Raw genomic sequence first — 13,271 nt, 5'->3', positions numbered from 1 at the left:
CTACCAGGCAGTTTTCTTTACAAAAATCAACATTGGCGCCTTTCGCATTTTGCTACAACTAATTTTAGATCAGATAAAGGTTGGATTCACGCCGATTAACAAAATACATGATGATGTAAAATATAGTTATATACGACAGGTACTTACATCGGCATTGGAGCACAGAGAATTCCCACAAGATATTTTCCTCGAATACAATCCCAATGAAGGAAGTCTTCTATCATTTAACCTTATTTTCTAAAAGAGAGATGGGTAAGAAACATGTAGAAAATATGATTAGAATGCTATAAAATTTCATGATGCGAGGATACACACACGCTTCTTAGAATGGAGTTGACATTCTTTTGCTGGACTGGAGCAGACTAGTTCTTTGGCCACTAGAATCTGCTTATTATTAGTGGGAGTTGGGTTTCTCTATGCTGGAGAAGTATCTATGAAAAATGGAGTTGGTTTATTATCTCCTGGCGTTTGGATCTTTTGCAAAGACTTGGTTTGTAACCCTTCAGATTCTAACATAGTCGTCTTCCCCTTGCATGCCTTATATAGAAGAATGGTGCTTCAGTTATAAAACATGCTACAGCAGAGATGGAATAGGTACTGAAGAATAGAAAGGCATGACATATTGACATGTATTCCCTCCATCCAAAAATAAATGGATGGGTCTAGGCACATTTCAGTTCTAGATACATCCAGTTTTAACCATTTCTGCGACATGTAATCCGAACGGAGGGAGTATGATGTAAGAGCTAGGGATACGACAGGACAACACAGTAAAAAACACTGAAAACCCACTGCAGAACCAAAGTAATCAAACCCACTGATATGAGATAGTACACTCATGCAGCTCAGGATGCAAAACTACCAGGCAGTTTTCCTTACAAAAAATCAACATTGTGGCCTTTAATCATACATTTTGCTACAACTAAATTTAGATCAGATAAAGGTTGGATTCACGCCGATTAACAAAATACATGCTGATGTAAAAATATAGTGATATACAACAGGTACTTACATCTGCATTGGAGCACAGAGAATTCCTGCAAGAATCTTTCCTCACAGACGATACCAGTGCAGAAATTCTTCTATCTGTTAAGCTTATTTTCTAAAAGAGAGATGGGTAAGAAACATGTACAAAATATGATCAGCATGCTATAAAATTTCATGATGCAAGGATACGCACACGCTTCTTAGAATGGAGTTGACATATTTTTGCTGGACTGGAGCGGACTAGTTCTTTGGCCACTGGAATCTGCTTATTATCAGTAGGAGTTGGGTTTCTCTGTGCTGGGGCAGTATCTATAAAAATTGGAGTTGGTTTATTATCTCCTAGCGTTTGGATCTTTTGCAAAGACCTGGTTTGTAACCCTTCAAAATCTAACATAGTCGTCTTCCCCTTGCATGCCTTGTATAGAAGAATGGTGCTTCAATTATAAAACATGCTACAGCAGCGAGATGGAATAGGTACTGAAGAATAGAAAGGCATGACATATTGACATGTATTCCCTCCATCCGGAAAAAATAAATGGGTCTAGGCATATTTCAGTTCTAGATACATCCTTTTTTATCCATTTCGGCAACATGTAATCCGGACGGAGGGAGTATGGTGTAAGAGCAGAATGTAAAAAAACACAGTAAAAAACACTAGTTGAATGTAAAACTGTATGCTAGCGGAATACGTACAAAAAAAACTAACACAACATACACGTGTATGATTGGGAAACTAAGATGGCATTGCAACAGAGCACTAGAACAACACTTCAATTAAAAAATATGGTATGGTAGACAGATGAAGTACATACTGATGAATAACAATGCATAAGATATTCAGAAGCATGATGTCCAAATTAAGCAGATGGCATTGCGATAGAGTAGAATGACAGTACTTGAATTTGAAAACATGTTATCATGAATGGAATAGGTACTGAAAAACAGGAAGGCATGACATATTTACATGCATGATCAGCATGCTAAGAACATGGCATTGTAACAGAGTAGATACACTCCAGGACATTATATGCATGTTGTACCCATATCATGGGCCAAGTTAGAGCAAGGACCTTGTGGGGTGAAGAGGATTCAACATATTTCTGCAAGTCTCCTGAAGAACTGCCTTTACATGTTCCATCATATTGGGTATCATTGACATCAAGTTTATTGGCCTTTACATTGCTCCATGAGGTTCTTGTGGATATATCAATGTGTGCAATTATATCTGACATGCATGGCAGACAACTAGTAGTTAGATTTATGTAATGAGTGCCTGTAGGAGACGACAAAAATAGTAGGACTGGGGTTAACTAGCAGCAACAGGTCTCAAAAACTAAAGGGAGAACACAGATGAAAGTTACAGAATATGTATCGTTTGTACTTGAGATTAACTAGATGGCACACAAAAGTCTTAAAGAACAACATAGGTAATACTAGAAGTGGTATAATACTATAATTACCAACATGTGGGATAGCATTGGCTGATGGATGATAACTATGGAACAGCGTTACCTAAAGAACAAGTATCTTAGCTGAACCATGGAACAGCGTTAACTCCTGAACAAGACCCGTAAGAGATCAGCATGAATATACACTGAAATGTGATAATCTATTTTCCATGCTTAGATGAATAACAAAGCCATAAATGTTGCACACAAGTAAGATGAGGGTACAACCTATTTGGCCGCCATCCATAGGAGTGAGCATCATGTGCTGACTTGTCGATGGCCCTGCAGTTGTTGTGGCTGTCCATGTCGGGCACGCGCATTCGATGCAGGGAATTGTTGAGTGGGGACTATAGATCCCTTCTGGTGTATGCTTCCCTTGTTGGAGCAGCTGCGGTGAGTTGGAAGACGGTGTGGCTGAAGATGCAGATAACGCATAATGTTAAGAACGACACATCTCTTTGATCTGAAGAAATACACTAAGAGATCAACAGCAAGGTACGAGAGTGGTCACACGTCTGTTGACTGAAGTCTAAATTGGGGTCACACGATTTTATTTTATTTTGGTACTGTCCGATCTACGCCGGATGGCTTGATGGCCGTCTTGTGCCTCCCGGCTGACACTGTTAGGAATCTTCCCCGAAGAGCCAGCGACCAACGGCAGAGCAGCTTGCCTTTGTCGTCCGTGGCCCCGGCCAAAACCCCGCTCCCCGCCCCACCGCACTGCCGTGGTTGCACCGCCCCGGGCCAATCCACAAAGATTCCCGTCATCCAGATCCGGCGGCGGCAGTACCTTCAACCCACGCAACTCTAAGATAGCCATCTAAGCGTTGCTTCTGCGGCGAACTTACGGCCCTGCACCCTTACGTTAGACACCAGCCAACCGGCAGCCTAGGAGCTCCGCAGCCTCGAGGGGTGTTGCTTCCCATTGGGAATCGATTGGCCCAGAATAAAAATTCAGACAACTGACGCCTAAATAAAGTGATTTGAGATGAGGGTGCGACCTATCTGGCGGCATGGTGAAGTAGGCAGGTCCAGCTGTCGAGTCGGTGAGGCCGGCACGGTTGCGGTGGCCACCGGTGGCAGGGAAATAGCGATGTCGCGACGGTCGACGGCTACGGGGAAGCAGCGCCGGGACTCTGGATGGATCCGAAGTTGGAGCCGCTCCGGCGCCGTGAACAATGGCAGGGGTGAGTCGGCTCTAGTACGCTTCACACGGCCATCGTCGAGGCAGCTCCAGCAGCACGGAGTAAGAGGCACACGGCCCCGTGCACGACGGCAAATGGACAGCGTCTCCGACATTAGGGAGGAGGGCGGCTGTGAAATTGGTGCGGTGGGGGCGCCATGGTGTAGGGGCTGAGGTTTCGCTGCTCGGGAGAAGGGAGCTTCCTGGGAGAAGGTGATTTGGTGCCCACGAGGTATGAATGGGGGGGGAGAGAATTGGGAGGGGAGTGGAACCATGTTTTACGGACGCATTTGTCTGAAATGTGAGGGGGAGTTACAGTTCTACCCCTGCCTTTAGGCTTCTCGGCTTGGGTCTATGTACTGAGGGTCGGGGATAGTAGAGTAACTTTGCTTCTCCCCAAATAGTGGGCGGGAGCGATTTCGAGCGAGAAGGGCGTGTTTTGAAATATAGTGGGCGCGAGCGATTTCGGGCGAGGAGAGCGTGTTTTGAAATAGTGGGCGCGAGCTATTTCGGGCGAGGAGAGCGTGTTTTGCCGACCATGGTTTATGAATTATTCAGCACATGTCATTTTGGCCGAGGAGAAGGCGCGCTTGGATGAAGTTACAAACCTACCCTCGATGTACAACGGGCCAATTAATGCGTGTCCCACATAGGACGGTAATTTCGCGTCTCCCATTTATTTGCTCGGGCGAATTCCACCGAGCAGAGGATGTTTAACAGTTTGTTCAACATTTGGGAGAACGAGCGTCCACGTCTACCTTACCAAGTCGATTCGAATCAAATTTTGAAATATTAGCTTGCCACTTCTTTTTAGATGGAGAGATGATGCTCGGGAGTAATGTGTTTTTACATGCTCGTTGCTAGCGATTTACTATATGACAAATAGTTGACCCACTCAAAAACGGGAATCAAACCCAAAATGAAATATCTCAATTCAATGAAATAGCTCGTTCACCAGGTCAAAATAGTGAACTAAATCCAAAATTGAACACCTCAATCGAATAGCATGTTGTACAGTATTATAGTACTCCATGAACATGTTGAAAGTCAAATTAACGAACTTGTTTGATATAGGCATATATCCGTTCATGTGTGGATTGCAGACAACATGTTCTCCAATTTAAATATTTGAATGCAAGTTTATATCCAAACATGGTTTATATCAGTCTTTGATGCATAAAACGTGAACTGCGTCTCTCCCGGACTCCTGCTCTCTCTCTCTCTCTCTCGCCGACAATCTTCAATTTTGTCGCATGCATCCAACACACAAACCTTGTTGGTCCCTCTGGCTTTCTCTCCATCTCTCTCTCTTTGTGTGTGTGTGGGGGGGGGGGTCTTTCTAGTTCGCATGCATATATACTCCATCTATAGGTCTCTCTCGCACACTATGCATGATTCTCTAGTCCAAGCTAGATATCTTGGGTGCACTCATCGTACGCACACAAATTACTTGGCTCGTTGCCTGTAACTCTCTCACGCACCACTCTGTCGTCTCAGAGCTCTTCCCCCCCTCTCTCAAACTCTCCATCTACCTGGGTCACACATACACATGCATATCTCACTCGCATTCGATAGGCCCATCTAAAACTCTATCTCTCTCCCTCGTTCTCTCTCCATCTCACACGTACACACACACAATCTCATGCCTAGCTAGCCAAGTATGATGGTCTCTCACTCAATTGTAGGCACACGCATTCCCCCCTATATGTATATGACTAGCTAATCTTAGTCTCCATCACAAACATGTGCATGGTCTATCTCGATTTCTCTCGGGGAATCTTTCTATCGCGCACGCACCTCCCTCAATCTCCCACCTATATAGTCCCCTCACGATATCGAGGGGGTCTCTCTATCACAAACACACCCTCTCGCCCTCCCCATGCGTCCATGTTCTCCATGTGTCCCTCTCGACCTTTGTTCCTTGTTGACCAGACCTCTATTGGACATGTGCTATAGGGGTGTCTCTCTCCATTGCAAATAATCACACACTAGCTATCTTCGTGTATCTCCTCGCCTCGCATTTCTATGTCAGAGATGCATGCGTGATATGTTCGCCTAAGAAACGAAAAAACACACTCTCTCTCTAATTTATCGTTTGTTGTCACTTTCTCTTTCACACACATACTCTTTTTGCACACTTACTCATTCTCCTTCACACGCACTTGATCTCTCTCGACTTCGGCACTCTCCTCGGTCCATAGCATATTGATTTATTGAAAAGTCAAACATCACAAAGTTTGACCATGTACGTGGAGAAAAACAATTACATCTAGAACGGCAAACATATACCATTAGATTCACCATGAGATGTAGTTTCGTATGATGTATCTTTGGTATTGAAGATATAAATAACATTTGTGTAAACCTGATCAAAGTTTCCAAAGTTTGACTTCTAAAAAAATTACATGCACTGCATTATCGAGCGAATGGAATATCTCTTTCCCCCTCTCAGCTATCTGACGCACCACTCAGCCTTATCGGGGCTCCTCAATCTCTCTCAAACTTTATATCTCCTTGGTTCACACATACACATGTCTCGCTCGCGCTATACATATAGATCCATACAACACTCTCCGCCCTTGTTCTCTTTCTATGTGACACGCACCCCCCTAATAAGTACCATAATCCCTCACTCCATCATAGGCGCAAGCACCCCCCCTAAGTATGATTATCTCTCACTAGCCATCAGGAACACACGTATTGTCTCCTTCCATCCATACGTCTATCTCGATATCTCTCGGGGTATCTTCTATCGTGCACACACCTTGTCACTCGATCTCCCACCCATGTAGTCCCATCACGATCTCCAGGGGATCTCTCTATGACAAACATACACTCTCTCCTCCCCATGTCTGTCAGACCCCTCTTGGCCACGTGCCAGGGGTCTTGCTCTCTCAGTTGCAAACAACCACACACTATCTCCTCACCTTGCTTCCATTGTCGAAGATGCATGTGTGATATGTTTGCATAAGACACACACGTTTTTTCTCAACTTTTATCGAGTGTTGTCCATGTCTCTTTCACACACGCGCACACACTTTTTTCACTCACTCTTTCTATTTCACACACTCTCTCTCTCTCTAGTTAGGGACTCTCTCATGTCCGTAAGCATATGGATGTTTTGAAAAGCCAAACCTTAGAAAAGTTTGACCAGGTATATGTGGAGAAAAACATTTACATCTGGAACGATCATTAGATTCATCACAACATGTACTTACTTCATACTATCATTTATCTTTGGTATTGTAGATACAAGTAATTTCTTTATAAACTTGGTCAAAGTTTCAAAAGTTTGACTTTAAAAAAAATGTTGGAACTACATTATTGAACGGAGGGAGTAGCTCTTTCTCTCTCTCTCTCTGCCATCTCTCACGGGCCTCCCCTCTCAGACGAACACTCTATACCGATAGATTATACGCTCACTGTGTTAGCGTATAGCTCTGTAGATTGTTTAGTTGACCGGTCAACCAGTCCACATGCTGCCTTATCAGCTCGTGTTCTGTATCTTTGTGTGCTGGCCCATGTGGCAGTGGGTGAAAATAAGTAAACTAGAGGCCCATCTGACATGCGGTGAAGTAAACAAAGTTGAAACCACTCGGGGTAGCACCCCGCACGCTAGTAAATTGAGGGCGCATTGAGGACACACTTCTTCCGCGTGGAGGACGCACTAACGCACAATTCACCACTGCGCGGCGGCATGCATAGAAGGACGCACTCGCGCACACCCAGCACACAACACACACCAGCACACGTGTACACCGGTGTCGCCGCCGGTTGAGATGGATGGCAAGGCAGCCAACAAGCGGAGGCGGCTCGAGCCCAAACCGCATCTGGCGAGCCTAGACTTCATCAGCAGCCTCCCCAACGACATGCTGCTCGTCATCATCGGCCTCCTCCCCACCAAATCTGCGTGTGGACCGCCCTGCTCTCCCGGCGGTGGCGCCCCCTCTGGCGCCGCGTCCCCCCAACCTCACCATCGACAGCTGCCTCTGCGACGGGGATTGCAAACGCATGGTCGCAGTCTCCAAGATCCTTTCATCGCACCCTAGGCCAGCCAGACGCCTTGACATCCGCATGTTCAGTACCAACTGCAAGGTCCAACCCAAGTTCGATGAGTGGTTCTTATCCCCCGCCCTAGATCAGCTCGAGGAGCTCAGCTTTGAAGCTGGACGATGTCGCTCTCTGCCGCCGTCCGCGCTGCGCCTCGCGCCAACGCTGCGCCGCGCCAGCTTCAGCTCCTGCTATCTTCCCCAGATTAATGCCACGCCCGCCCTTCTTCTCCCTCAACTCCAGCAGCTCGACCTCTTCGACGTTGTCATCTCGAAGAAGGCTATGGAGCACTTGCTCCGCAGCTGTACTGCGCTCGAGTACCTTCGTCTTGAGCAGATCCACAGGTTAATTAGCCTCCACATCGTGTCGACGAATCTTCGATGGATTTATGTGTCTTGCTGGTCCCGCAACAAGACATAAATTGGGAAGAGATCACTCCAACTGTTCCACGTTATGGTCATTGAGAATGCACCTTTCCTTGAGAGATTGCTTGTATCGGATCTAGAAGGTCTAACAAAAATCAGGGTCATTAACGCGCCGAAATTGACAGCGTTGGTGCACTCGTCTGCCAAATTCTCCGAACTCTTTATTGGATCCGTAATCGTTCAGGTACAGCACTCATCTTCTTCTTCGTCTTCTTGAAATTCACATTTTTTAATTTCTTCTTGATGTATTTGCGACCGTCTTCCAGAAAATGATTCCCACAAGCTTGACCCAGTCTATGCGCACAGTGAAGATCTTGGCAATAAAATCTATCGGCCCCAATCTGGATCAAGTTGTTGGATTCCTTACATGCTTTCCGTGCACGGAGAAGCTACTCATCGAGGTGAAACTTCTTTCCTATTAGTAAACGGTAATCACAACGTAGCTCAATTTTTTCGTAATTTTCCCAAATTACGATGACAAGTGTAGTGTTCAAAACTGCATCTACACACTACACCGAAAGAAATGTTTTTAGTATTTTTTCTCACGTGATCACCTGCATCATTTTTTTGTTGTACTACTATAGTAGCCTAGGCTAGTCATAGTGGAAAGTAACTTAGACTACTCCAGTAACTCTATGGTTACCCTAAGAGCAAGTACTACCTCCGTCCTCATTTACTCTTCCTATTTTGTAGTATCAAAATTTGACCATAGATTTAACTGACAAAATGTTAATGCATGTCACTAAGAATTATATCGTTGAATTCGTATTTGAACATAATTTCAAATGGTGTAATTTTTAGTGACATGCATTGGCATTTTCTTACATAAATATATGGTCAAAATTTTATACTAAATAAGAGGTAGTACAAAAGTGGGCTATAACGGCCCTCCACTATGTAGGCCAAAACACGTGCAAAAATCACTTGTGATGCATTTGGCATCGATGCCCCTCCATTGCTCACCTGGTGCCCCAATCTGGATCACCTACTTTGCTCCGGTGCCAAATTAACTCACACAATGAAAAAACACTTGCGTGGGAGAGAGAGAGAGAGGACTGAGGCAATAAAAAGACACTTGTTTGGGAGAGTGAGAGGATGGTGTAGTTGGTTTGATTGATTTGTTTATACATGTGGGTCTGTGTGCACAGCGGTGCCAACTCTCTCACATCGCGAGAGCAGTGCCAAAATCTTTTGATTTGACATCGATGCGTATTATGTGGCATACTTTTGCGAAATATGGCATCGGCCACATAGAAGGCAACAAATTCCCAAGCTCTTCACGTACTCCTAGGTAAATGAGAGAAAGAGAAAGAGAGAGAGAGAGAGTGAGTGAGTGAAAAAATATCACTAGCCAGCCAACCCTATCGTATGAGCGAATGATATTGGTACCTCTTGATGACACGACAATCTTATACAGCCAACTGCTCTAATATGTTCTCTTCTTTTGCAGATAAAAAAAGACCTGAAAGTGAAAAATGTGCTACAGGCACGAGTAGACCGACTGATAGCAACGGCGAATCAACGCCCGACCCGGCTCTACTAACCAAGTGGTGGTATAAGCTTCATTGCGGATGAAAAGAAGTCCTTGTGAGCGGAGCTACAAAAGGAAGTTCAAGCTCAAGAAATCCTCTCAATAGGGATTGGGCAAGCTGCACTATAAAAATCTCATTGAATGCCTTGATCTCCATCTTACAAAAATTGATTTGATCGACTACCGAGGCAGCACATCTGAGATTAAATTGGCCAGGTTCTTTGTTCTGGAGGCAAGTGTGCTCAAGGTAATGAGGTTTGGCATTCTCTGGCGCAACAATGAATGGCGTGCTGATCACCGCAAGCGTCTAATCCTAAATGACAAAGTCTCCACAGAAGCTGAATTGTTTTTGAAACCTCAAGTGGCCAGAGACTCGAAAATTTATTTGCCCATTAGTGACTTGTTAGGGCGGTGGATTTTAGTTTGTACGATAATGTTGCATCCACCTAAAGTAACGAAAGTTCTTACGTAAACTTCCTAGTAATTCCCTCTTCGTAGGTGCAGCATTACTCCTAACATTTGTAATATCAGTTTGAAACTTGTAATATTGCCGTGTCCTATTCCTGCGTTTCAAAATCCTGCGAATCAAACAGGTCCTAAGTTGGTGATGATGTTGTGTCTGCCATCTTTCACCAATAGCCGTCGGATCTAGATCTGACGCATACAAACCAAACTTCTCTAGTTTTGCAAAAAGATGCCCGCACTTGTTCCCTATTTACAAACAACTCCTTGTCTCTCACAATCAGCCTTATCTCCTCCCCACCACATCTAGAAGGCCATGGAAAAATCTGGCGTGATGGCCGCTGTCGGCGCCGTCCATCCCCCAATCTTGGTGTTCCGTCCAATGCACAGGCATCTACGCACGGGAAATTATGTCGAACACGGCTAGTTGTAAGCAGGCTAGGTCTACAGCCATGATGATAGTGACTGCAGACGGTTAGGCTGGCTATGGTATGCCGAACACGGAACCTATACTCAGGTGTCATCTCAGACGTAGGGTCTTGTCACTTCACTGTGAGGAGTAGCACGTAATAATTTGACCAACGGGTAGTACAGTGCTACTACATTGGTAGTACTACTACTACTACTAGTACTAGCACCACCGTCTGGATTTAGTAGTACTACCACGTCCATCTGGATTTAGTATTTGACTAGCAATATCTAGTAATGCATGTCATAAAAAATGTACTACTCCCTCTGTAAATAAATACATGGTGTATTGTTTTATTCCTATCGGCGAGATAACTTAATGTCTTTTTGCTACTTAATAGGATTACATGCAATAAACTAACCACTGCATGTGATGTTTGGTAGTCTCAAGTCATTGAAAGCATGCATGGGCACGGAGGGGGGCGCAGCTTCATTGACTTACTGCACCTGCCTTTGGGTGTATGACACGTGGGCCCAACGGGTGGCTGGCCAACCTGTCATACAGCCAAAGGCAGGTGCAGTAGAGGGGAAGGAGTAGCTGGCCAACACGCATGTGAATTCAACGCAGTCTGCACTTCTCATATAAAGGCTCCCGCCAGTCCAATCTACGAAATCCTACGCACCTACGCACCCAAGTGCAAGAGTGATCACTCCAATCGCAAGATCAGTTGACTAGAAGCTAGACCCATGGAGGCAATGAGCGCGAGCATCAGCTGGCTGTGCCAGATGGTCCACGACGCCGGCCTGCGGCCTGGCACCGAGGAACGTCTCCAGGTAGTGCTTGAGGCCGCCAGGGCGAGGGGCCGCTTGGACGACAGCTTCGTCACCTTGTTCGGCGAGGTCCTCGTTGGCTTCCTCGACAAGTTCACCGTCGTCAAGAAGCTCGCGGACGACCTTGACGTACGCCTCCAGCCCACGTGCCCAGGCTCTGTGATGCCTGCCACCCTCAACGGCCTCTATGATGACAACCTCTTCGACGCACTGGTGGCCCTGCGACTGCCCGCCATCGCGCTGGAGAATGTCCACCTCGAGGTCGCGCTCGCCGCGCAGCGCCTGGCACAGCAAGACACCGTCGACATAATCACCCACGTCTACGCGCAAATTGTCCACAAGGACTAATACATGCAAGAGGAGGACGATAGGACGCTGGCCTTCTTGGACCGCAGGGCAACCTTGGACGACATTGTTCAGAAGCACGTTGAGCTTGCCGCGAACGCCGCTGCTCCTCACACGTCGGTTGGTGACCCGGTGCACTAGGGCGTGAGGATGTCGTTGATGGATCCGTATGTATCTTTATCTTTCCGTCAAATCCATGTAGTAGTATATGGTACTACTAGTAATTATCTTACCTTTCGCATCAACTTCATAATTTTCATACGTACTCCATGCATGAACCGCGCAGAACCAAACTTCTCATTACTCTAGGGAAAAACGTTATTTCTATCTATCGGTCGCGCCATGGAGCAGAACCAAATTTTACAAGTTACAAGTTCAAAAGGAAAAGCCTACCGTGTTCGCGTCGCACCCCCGCACGGTTGGTCTGGCATGCCGCTGAAGGGGGAATGCGTGATGTGTTGCGTTTTCACTTACAAGTGGGACCACAGTTGAGGAAACCGACTATCGGCAAACCCCCACCCCGCGCACTGCGCGATGGCTGAGAAAACAGGAGGGAGAAGAGATGGCTGTAGCACGGACTCCAAGAAAATTGGTGTCGGATGGGACTCGTGTGGGTGGCGTGTGCCGTACTACTAGACATGAATGCTAGTTATGGCCCATGCCACCCCACTATATCGAGGTGCTGGTTACGTAGAACAAATTTCCTGGAGTCCGTGCTCAGCCCTCCTCTATCTCTCTTCTCAGCCAGCCAGCAGACGTGCGGAGCCCATCGTCTGTTTGCTCATATGCGGTCCCACATGTCAGTGAAAACGCAAGAGGACCCACTGAACCTGCACATCTTTCACCTCGACATGCTGGTGATGAAAAACAAATCCAATAAAGATCTTCGGTGGCCGCTTTTGGAGTTACTCAAGAGTAGTAAGATTCTATTTACAGTTTAACCCAAGATGCACATCACGTGGCTTCAACTACCACTCTATTTTCTTGCATGACACGACCTGGATGCTAGATGTCCCACGTGTCGGCAAAAGGAGGAAGAACTCGACCAATTCTTCGGTTGTGCTCTCGGATTAGACTAGTTGTCCTAACTTAAAATTTTATTGTGTAGAATGGATGCAAGTTTTGGTATTGGGAAGAAGAGTACAACAATATATTGATAGAGCTCAATTTAGTAGATGTTCTAGCACTTTTAGCTAGCATAGAGGCTAGAGATGAGACTAGTGCACTTGTTGATAGAATAGAGGCTAGACACGTCTACTTCTTTACACTCGAAGAAGAAAGAAGCACGCAAGATCGAGCCTCCGCAGATCAACAATGAATGCATCGAGAAGGCACTAATCCAACTTACAGGAGCAGTTATGGAAGTTGGATATCTTCTAAAATATATTCTTGTGGTTCTTGTTTTCTTTGGTCTTGCTTTTCTAGTCAAAATTTTGGTGATGTATTTCCATGTACCAAAAAATCAATGATGAAAAAAAATATGTGTTTGCAAAGAAAAATGTACGCGGCCGAGATGCGGCCGCGTGTTCAGCGCACGGCCACCGCATCCGAGAAATGGCCCGGACACGACGCCATTGCCCTACCCAAATGGACAGAATCCG

This window comes from Aegilops tauschii, chromosome 2, assembly GCF_002575655.3.
Source record: "Aegilops tauschii subsp. strangulata cultivar AL8/78 chromosome 2, Aet v6.0, whole genome shotgun sequence".
NCBI classification, from domain to species: Eukaryota; Viridiplantae; Streptophyta; class Magnoliopsida; order Poales; family Poaceae; genus Aegilops; species Aegilops tauschii.
This window is presented reverse-complemented; position numbering follows the sequence as displayed.